The sequence below is a fragment of the Tasmannia lanceolata genome, unplaced genomic scaffold, assembly GCF_043159265.1.
Source record: "Tasmannia lanceolata isolate RefF3 unplaced genomic scaffold, GAP_Taslan_0.1 ptg000018l, whole genome shotgun sequence".
Classification (NCBI taxonomy): Eukaryota; Viridiplantae; Streptophyta; class Magnoliopsida; order Canellales; family Winteraceae; genus Tasmannia; species Tasmannia lanceolata.
This window is the reverse complement of record NW_027518695.1, coordinates 41970495-41981384: the sequence shown is the minus strand read 5'-3', so window position 1 is coordinate 41981384 and position 10890 is coordinate 41970495.

Here is a 10890-nt window from a genome sequence, read left to right as displayed (position 1 = left end):
ATTTGAGTTTTTCATCTCTGTTTCTTCCGTTTTCAACTACACTTCGATATCTTCAGAATGGTATGAATTTGAATAAATTCCGAGTCGAAATGAGTGACTTATGGTCAATGAATCGGAGGTAGGTCTGTAAACTGCTAGACCAAAGCGCGAGTCTAACTATTTCAACCATAGTTCTTAAGATACTTGGAGTTTTTCATCTCCATTTCTTCCGTTTTCAACTACAATTCGACATCTTCGAAATGGCAAAAATTTGAATTCATTTCAAATTTAATTGAGTGAGTTTTAGTCAATCAATCGGAGGTAGGTCTGTAAACTGCTAGATCAAAGTGCGAGCCTACTATTTCCATAATAACTCTCAAAATACTTGGACTTTTTCATCTCTGTTTCTTCCGTTTTAAACTACACTTCGACTCCTTCGAAATGGAACAAATTTTAATGAATTCCGAGTTGAATTGAGTGAGTTATGGTCATTCAATCGCAGGTATGTCTTCAAACTGCTAGACCAAAGCGCGAATCTAACTATTTGCATCCTAACTTTCAAAATACAAGTAGTTTTTCATCTCCGTTTCTTCCGTTTTAAACTACACTTCCACTCCTTCGAAATGGAACAAATTTCATTGAATTACGTATTGAATTGAGTGAGTTATGGTCATTAAATCGGAGGTAGGTGTGTAAACTGCTAGGCGAAAGCGCGAGTCTAACTATTTCTATCATAACTCTTAAAATAATTAGAGTTTTTCATCTCCGTTTCTTCCATTTTCAACTACACTTCGATATCTTCAGAATGGTATGAATTTGAATAAATTTCGAGTCGAAATGAGTGACTTATGGTCAATGAATCGGAGGTAGGTCAGTAAACTGCTAGACCAAAGCGCGAGTCTAACTATTTCCACCATAACTCTCAAAATACTTGGAGTTTTTCATCTCTGTTTCTTCCGTTTTAAAGTACACTTCGACTCCTTCGAAATGGAACAAATTTCAATGAATTCCGAGTTGAATTGAGTGAGTTATGGTCAATCAATCGGAGGTAGGTCTGTAAACTGCTAGACCAAAGCGCGAATCTAACTATTTCCATCTTAACTCTCAAAATACAAGTAGTTTTTCATCTCCTTTGCTTCCGTTTTAAACTACACTTCGACTCCTTCGAAATGGAACAAATTTCGCTGAATTACTTGTTGAATTGAGTGCGTTATGGTCATTAAATCGGAGGTACGTTTGTAAACTGCTTGGCGAAAGCGCGAGTCTAACTATTTCTATCATAACTCTTAAAATACTTGGAGTTTTTCATCTCAATTTCTTTCGTTTTCAACTACTCTTCGACATCTTCCAAATGGAATGAATTTGAATAAATTCCGAGTCGAATTGAGTGGGTCAATGAATCGGGGGTAGGTCCGTAAACTGCTAGACCAAAGTGCGAGTCTAAATATGTCCATCATAACTCTTAAGATACTTGGAGTATTTCATCTCTGTTTCTTTCGTTTTCAACTACACTTCGATATCTTCAAAATGGCATGAATTTGAATCAATTCCGAGTTAAATTGAGTAACTTATGGTCAATCAATTTGAGGTTGGTCTGTAAACTTCTAGACCAAAGTGCGAGTCTAACTATTTCCACCATAACTCTCAAAATACTTGGATTTTTTCATCTCCGTTTCTTCCGTTTTAAACTACACTTCGAGTCCTTCGAAATGAAACAAATTTCAATGAATTTCGAGTTAAATTTAGTGAGTTATGGTCATTCACTCGAAGGTAGATCTGTAAACTGCCAGGCGAAAGCGCGAGTCTAACTATTTCTATCATAACTCTTAAAATAATTTGAGTTTTTCATCTCCGTTTCTTCCGTTTTCAACTACACTTCGATATCTTCAGAATGGTATGAATTTGAATAAATTCCGGGTCGAAATGAGTGACTTATGGTCAATGAATCGGAGGTAGGTCTGTAAACTGCTAGACCAAAGTGCGAGTCTAACTATTTCCACCATAACTCTCAAAATACTTGCCTTTTTTCATTTCCGTTTCTTCCGTTTTAAACTACACTTCGAGTCCTTCGAAATGAAACAAATTTCAATGAATTTCGAGTTGAATTTAGTGAGTTATGGTCATTCACTCGAAGGTAGATCTGTAAACTGCCAGGCGAAAGCGCGAATCTAACTATTTCCATCTTAACTCTCAAAATACAAGTAGTTTTTCATCTCCTTTGCTTCCGTTTTAAACTACACTTCGACTCCTTCGAAATGGAACAAATTTCACTGAATTACTTGTTGAATTGAGTGAGTTATGGTCAATCAATCGGAGGTTGGTCTGTAAACTGCTAGACCAAAGCGCGAATCTAACTATTTCCATCTTAACTCTCAAAATACAAGTAGTTTTTCATCTCCTTTGCTTCCGTTTTAAACTACACTTCGACTCCTTCGAAATGGAACAAATTTCGCTGAATTACTTGTTGAATTGAGTGCGTTATGGTCATTAAATCGGAGGTACGTTTGTAAACTGCTTGGCGAAAGCGCGAGTCTAACTATTTCTATCATAACTCTTAAAATACTTGGAGTTTTTCATCTCAATTTCTTTCGTTTTCAACTACTCTTCGACATCTTCCAAATGGCATGAATTTGAAAAAATTCCGAGTCGAATTGAGTGGCTCAATGAATCAGAGGTAGGTCCGTAAACTGCTAGACCAAAGAGCGAGCCTAAATATGTCCATCATAAGTCTTAAGATACTTGGAGTTTTTCATCTCTGTTTCTTTCATTTTCAACTACACTTCGACATCTTCAAAATGGCATGAATTTGAATCAATTCCGAGTTAAATTGAGTAAGTTATGGACAATCAATTGGAGGTTGGTCTGTAAACTGCTAGACCAAAGTGCGAGTCTAACAATTTCCACCATAACTCTCAAAATACTTGGCTTTTTTCATCTCCGTTTCTTCCGTTTTAAACTACACTTCGAGTCCTTCGAAATGAAACAAATTTCAATGAATTTCGAGTTGAATTGAGTGAGTTATGGTCATTCACTCGAAGGTAGATCTGTAAACTGCCAGGCGAAAGCGCGAGTCTAACTATTTCTATCATAACTCTTAAAATAATTTGAGTTTTTCATCTCCGTTTCTTCCGTTTTCAACTACACTTCGATATCTTCAGAATGGTATGAATTTGAATAAATTCCGAGTCGAAATGAGTGACTTATGGTCAATGAATCGGAGGTAGGTCAGTAAACTGCTAGACCAAAGCGCGAGTCTAACTATTTCAACCATAGTTCTTAAGATACTTGGACTTTTTCATCTCCATTTCTTCCGTTTTCAACTACACTTCGACATTTTTGAAATGGCAAGAATTTGAATTCATTTCAAATTTAATTGAGTGAGTTTTAGTCAATCAATCGGAGGTAGGTCTGTAAACTGCTAGATCAAAGAGCGAGCCTACTATTTCCATAATAACTCTCAAAATACTTGGAGTTTTTCATCTCTGTTTCTTCCGTTTTAAACTACACTTCGACTCCTTCGAAATGGAACAAATTTCAATGAATTCCGAGTTGAATTGAGTGAGTTATGGTCATTCAATCGGTGGTATGTCTTCAAACTGCTAGACCAAAGCGCGAATCTAACTATTTGCATCCTAACTTTCAAAATACAAGTAGTTTTTCATCTCCGTTTCTTCCGTTTTAAACTACACTTCGACTCCTTCGAAATTGAACAAATTTCATTGAATTACGTATTGAATTGAGTGAGTTATGGTCATTAAATCGGAGGTAGGTGTGTAAACTGCTAGGCGAAAGCGCGAGTCTAACTATTTCTATCATAACTCTTAAAATAATTAGAGTTTTTCATCTCCGTTTCTTCCATTTTCAACTACACTTCGATATCTTCAGAATGGTATGAATTTGAATAAATTTCGAGTCGAAATGAGTGACTTATGGTCAATGAATCGGAGGTAGGTCAGTAAACTGCTAGACCAAAGCGCGAGTCTAACTATTTCCACCATAACTCTCAAAATACTTGGAGTTTTTCATCTCTGTTTCTTCCGTTTTAAAGTACACTTCGACTCCTTCGAAATGGAACAAATTTCAATGAATTCCGAGTTGAATTGAGTGAGTTATGGTCATTCAATCGGAGGTATGTCTACAAACTGCTAGACCAAAGCGCGAATCTAACTATTTCCATCTTAACTCTCAAAATACAAGTAGTTTTTCATCTCCTTTGCTTCCGTTTTAAACTACACTTCGACTCCTTCGAAATGGAACAAATTTCGCTGAATTACTTGTTGAATTGAGTGAGTTATGGTCATTAAATCGGAGGTACGTTTGTAAACTGCTTGGCGAAAGCGCGAGTCTAACTATTTCTATCATAACTCTTAAAATACTTGGAGTTTTTCATCTCAATTTCTTTCGTTTTCAACTACTCTTCGACATCTTCCAAATGGAATGAATTTGAATAAATTCCGAGTCGAATTGAGTGGGTCAATGAATCGGGGGTAGGTCCGTAAACTGCTAGACCAAAGCGCGAGTCTAAATATGTCCATCATAACTCTTAAGATACTTGGAGTATTTCATCTCTGTTTCTTTCGTTTTCAACTACACTTCGATATCTTCAAAATGGCATGAATTTGAATCAATTCCGAGTTAAATTGAGTAACTTATGGTCAATCAATTTGAGGTTGGTCTGTAAACTGCTAGACCAAAGTGCGAGTCTAACTATTTCCACCATAACTCTCAAAATACTTGGCTTTTTTCATCTCCGTTTCTTCCGTTTTAAACTACACTTCGAGTCCTTCGAAATGAAACAAATTTCAATGAATTTCGAGTTGAATTTAGTGAGTTATGGTCATTCACTCGAAGGTAGATCTGTAAACTGCCAGGCGAAAGCGCGAGTCTAACTATTTCTATCATAACTCTTAAAATAATTTGAGTTTTTCATCTCTGTTTCTTCCGTTTTCAACTACACTTCGATATCTTCAGAATGGTATGAATTTGAATAAATTCCGAGTCGAAATGAGTGACTTATGGTCAATGAATCGGAGGTAGGTCTGTAAACTGCTAGACCAAAGCGCGAGTCTAACTATTTCAACCATAGTTCTTAAGATACTTGGAGTTTTTCATCTCCATTTCTTCCGTTTTCAACTACAATTCGACATCTTCGAAATGGCAAAAATTTGAATTCATTTCAAATTTAATTGAGTGAGTTTTAGTCAATCAATCGGAGGTAGGTCTGTAAACTGCTAGATCAAAGTGCGAGCCTACTATTTCCATAATAACTCTCAAAATACTTGGACTTTTTCATCTCTGTTTCTTCCGTTTTAAACTACACTTCGACTCCTTCGAAATGGAACAAATTTTAATGAATTCCGAGTTGAATTGAGTGAGTTATGGTCATTCAATCGCAGGTATGTCTTCAAACTGCTAGACCAAAGCGCGAATCTAACTATTTGCATCCTAACTTTCAAAATACAAGTAGTTTTTCATCTCCGTTTCTTCCGTTTTAAACTACACTTCGACTCCTTCGAAATGGAACAAATTTCATTGAATTACGTATTGAATTGAGTGAGTTATGGTCATTAAATCGGAGGTAGGTGTGTAAACTGCTAGGCGAAAGCGCGAGTCTAACTATTTCTATCATAACTCTTAAAATAATTAGAGTTTTTCATCTCCGTTTCTTCCATTTTCAACTACACTTCGATATCTTCAGAATGGTATGAATTTGAATAAATTTCGAGTCGAAATGAGTGACTTATGGTCAATGAATCGGAGGTAGGTCAGTAAACTGCTAGACCAAAGCGCGAGTCTAACTATTTCCACCATAACTCTCAAAATACTTGGAGTTTTTCATCTCTGTTTCTTCCGTTTTAAAGTACACTTCGACTCCTTCGAAATGGAACAAATTTCAATGAATTCCGAGTTGAATTCAGTGAGTTATGGTCAATCAATCGGAGGTAGGTCTGTAAACTGCTAGACCAAAGCGCGAATCTAACTATTTCCATCTTAACTCTCAAAATACAAGTAGTTTTTCATCTCCTTTGCTTCCGTTTTAAACTACACTTCGACTCCTTCGAAATGGAACAAATTTCGCTGAATTACTTGTTGAATTGAGTGCGTTATGGTCATTAAATCGGAGGTACGTTTGTAAACTGCTTGGCGAAAGCGCGAGTCTAACTATTTCTATCATAACTCTTAAAATACTTGGAGTTTTTCATCTCAATTTCTTTCGTTTTCAACTACTCTTCGACATCTTCCAAATGGAATGAATTTGAATAAATTCCGAGTCGAATTGAGTGGGTCAATGAATCGGGGGTAGGTCCGTAAACTGCTAGACCAAAGTGCGAGTCTAAATATGTCCATCATAACTCTTAAGATACTTGGAGTATTTCATCTCTGTTTCTTTCGTTTTCAACTACACTTCGATATCTTCAAAATGGCATGAATTTGAATCAATTCCGAGTTAAATTGAGTAACTTATGGTCAATCAATTTTAGGTTGGTCTGTAAACTGCTAGACCAAAGTGCGAGTCTAACTATTTCCACCATAACTCTCAAAATACTTGGATTTTTTCATCTCCGTTTCTTCCGTTTTAAACTACACTTCGAGTCCTTCGAAATGAAACAAATTTCAATGAATTTCGAGTTGAATTTAGTGAGTTATGGTCATTCACTCGAAGGTAGATCTGTAAACTGCCAGGCGAAAGCGCGAGTCTAACTATTTCTATCATAACTCTTAAAATAATTTGAGTTTTTCATCTCCGTTTCTTCCGTTTTCAACTACACTTCGATATCTTCAGAATGGTATGAATTTGAATAAATTCCGGGTCGAAATGAGTGACTTATGGTCAATGAATCGGAGGTAGGTCTGTAAACTGCTAGACCAAAGTGCGAGTCTAACTATTTCCACCATAACTCTCAAAATACTTGCCTTTTTTCATTTCCGTTTCTTCCGTTTTAAACTACACTTCGAGTCCTTCGAAATGAAACAAATTTCAATGAATTTCGAGTTGAATTTAGTGAGTTATGGTCATTCACTCGAAGGTAGATCTGTAAACTGCCAGGCGAAAGCGCGAATCTAACTATTTCCATCTTAACTCTCAAAATACAAGTAGTTTTTCATCTCCTTTGCTTCCGTTTTAAACTACACTTCGACTCCTTCGAAATGGAACAAATTTCACTGAATTACTTGTTGAATTGAGTGAGTTATGGTCAATCAATCGGAGGTTGGTCTGTAAACTGCTAGACCAAAGTGCGAGTCTAACTATTTCCACCATAACTCTCAAAATACTTGGATTTTTTCATCTCCGTTTCTTCCGTTTTAAACTACACTTCGAGTCCTTCGAAATGAAACAAATTTCAATGAATTTCGAGTTGAATTTAGTGAGTTATGGTCATTCACTCGAAGGTAGATCTGTAAACTGCCAGGCGAAAGCGCGAGTCTAACTATTTCTATCATAACTCTTAAAATAATTTGAGTTTTTCATCTCCGTTTCTTCCGTTTTCAACTACACTTCGATATCTTCAGAATGGTATGAATTTGAATAAATTCCGGGTCGAAATGAGTGACTTATGGTCAATGAATCGGAGGTAGGTCTGTAAACTGCTAGACCAAAGTGCGAGTCTAACTATTTCCACCATAACTCTCAAAATACTTGCCTTTTTTCATTTCCGTTTCTTCCGTTTTAAACTACACTTCGAGTCCTTCGAAATGAAACAAATTTCAATGAATTTCGAGTTGAATTTAGTGAGTTATGGTCATTCACTCGAAGGTAGATCTGTAAACTGCCAGGCGAAAGCGCGAATCTAACTATTTCCATCTTAACTCTCAAAATACAAGTAGTTTTTCATCTCCTTTGCTTCCGTTTTAAACTACACTTCGACTCCTTCGAAATGGAACAAATTTCACTGAATTACTTGTTGAATTGAGTGAGTTATGGTCATTAAATCGGTGGTTGGTTTGTAAACTGCTAGGCGAAAGCGCGAGTCTAACTATTTCTATCATAACTCTTAAAATACTTGGAGTTTTTCATCTTCATTTCTTTCGTTTTCAACTACTCTTCGACATCGTCCAAATGGAATGAATTTGAATAAATTCCGAGTCGAATTGAGTGGGTCAATGAATCGGGGGTAGGTCCGTAAACTGCTAGATCAAAGCGCGAGTCTAAATATGTCCATCATAACTCTTAAGATACTTGGAGTATTTCATCTCTGTTTCTTTCGTTTTCAACTACACTTCGATATCTTCAAAATGGCATGAATTTGAATCAATTCCGAGTTAAATTGAGTAACTTATGGTCAATCAATTTGAGGTTGGTCTGTAAACTGCTAGACCAAAGTGCGAGTCTAACTATTTCCACCATAACTCTCAAAATACTTGGCTTTTTTCATCTCCGTTTCTTCCGTTTTAAACTACACTTCGAGTCCTTCGAAATGAAACAAATTTCAATGAATTTCGAGTTGAATTTAGTGAGTTATGGTCATTCACTCGAAGGTAGATCTGTAAACTGCCAGGCGAAAGCGCGAGTCTAACTATTTCTATCATAACTCTTAAAATAATTTGAGTTTTTCATCTCTGTTTCTTCCGTTTTCAACTACACTTCGATATCTTCAGAATGGTATGAATTTGAATAAATTCCGAGTCGAAATGAGTGACTTATGGTCAATGAATCGGAGGTAGGTCTGTAAACTGCTAGACCAAAGCGCGAGTCTAACTATTTCAACCATAGTTCTTAAGATACTTGGACTTTTTCATCTCCATTTCTTCCGTTTTCAACTACAATTCGACATCTTCGAAATGGCAAAAATTTGAATTCATTTCAAATTTAATTGAGTGAGTTTTAGTCAATCAATCGGAGGTAGGTCTGTAAACTGCTAGATCAAAGTGCGAGCCTACTATTTCCATAATAACTCTCAAAATACTTGGACTTTTTCATCTCTGTTTCTTCCGTTTTAAACTACACTTCGACTCCTTCGAAATGGAACAAATTTTAATGAATTCCGAGTTGAATTGAGTGAGTTATGGTCATTCAATCGCAGGTATGTCTTCAAACTGCTAGACCAAAGCGCGAATCTAACTATTTGCATCCTAACTTTCAAAATACAAGTAGTTTTTCATCTCCGTTTCTTCCGTTTTAAACTACACTTCGACTCCTTCGAAATGGAACAAATTTCATTGAATTACGTATTGAATTGAGTGAGTTATGGTCATTAAATCGGAGGTAGGTGTGTAAACTGCTAGGCGAAAGCGCGAGTCTAACTATTTCTATCATAACTCTTAAAATAATTAGAGTTTTTCATCTCCGTTTCTTCCATTTTCAACTACACTTCGATATCTTCAGAATGGTATGAATTTGAATAAATTTCGAGTCGAAATGAGTGACTTATGGTCAATGAATCGGAGGTAGGTCAGTAAACTGCTAGACCAAAGCGCGAGTCTAACTATTTCCACCATAACTCTCAAAATACTTGGAGTTTTTCATCTCTGTTTCTTCCGTTTTAAACTACACTTCGACTCCTTCGAAATGGAACAAATTTCAATGAATTCCGAGTTGAATTCAGTGAGTTATGGTCAATCAATCGGAGGTAGGTCTGTAAACTGCTAGACCAAAGCGCGAATCTAACTATTTCCATCTTAACTCTCAAAATACAAGTAGTTTTTCATCTCCTTTGCTTCCGTTTTAAACTACACTTCGACTCCTTCGAAATGGAACAAATTTCGCTGAATTACTTGTTGAATTGAGTGCGTTATGGTCATTAAATCGGAGGTACGTTTGTAAACTGCTTGGCGAAAGCGCGAGTCTAACTATTTCTATCATAACTCTTAAAATACTTGGAGTTTTTCATCTCAATTTCTTTCGTTTTCAACTACTCTTCGACATCTTCCAAATGGAATGAATTTGAATAAATTCCGAGTCGAATTGAGTGGGTCAATGAATCGGGGGTAGGTCCGTAAACTGCTAGACCAAAGTGCGAGTCTAAATATGTCCATCATAACTCTTAAGATACTTGGAGTATTTCATCTCTGTTTCTTTCGTTTTCAACTACACTTCGATATCTTCAAAATGGCATGAATTTGAATCAATTCCGAGTTAAATTGAGTAACTTATGGTCAATCAATTTGAGGTTGGTCTGTAAACTGCTAGACCAAAGTGCGAGTCTAACTATTTCCACCATAACTCTCAAAATACTTGGATTTTTTCATCTCCGTTTCTTCCGTTTTAAACTACACTTCGAGTCCTTCGAAATGAAACAAATTTCAATGAATTTCGAGTTGAATTTAGTGAGTTATGGTCATTCACTCGAAGGTAGATCTGTAAACTGCCAGGCGAAAGCGCGAGTCTAACTATTTCTATCATAACTCTTAAAATAATTTGAGTTTTTCATCTCCGTTTCTTCCGTTTTCAACTACACTTCGATATCTTCAGAATGGTATGAATTTGAATAAATTCCGGGTCGAAATGAGTGACTTATGGTCAATGAATCGGAGGTAGGTCTGTAAACTGCTAGACCAAAGTGCGAGTCTAACTATTTCCACCATAACTCTCAAAATACTTGCCTTTTTTCATTTCCGTTTCTTCCGTTTTAAACTACACTTCGAGTCCTTCGAAATGAAACAAATTTCAATGAATTTCGAGTTGAATTTAGTGAGTTATGGTCATTCACTCGAAGGTAGATCTGTAAACTGCCAGGCGAAAGCGCGAATCTAACTATTTCCATCTTAACTCTCAAAATACAAGTAGTTTTTCATCTCCTTTGCTTCCGTTTTAAACTACACTTCGACTCCTTCGAAATGGAACAAATTTCACTGAATTACTTGTTGAATTGAGTGAGTTATGGTCAATCAATCGGAGGTTGGTCTGTAAACTGCTAGACCAAAGTGCGAGTCTAACTATTTCCACCATAACTCTCAAAATACTTGGATTTT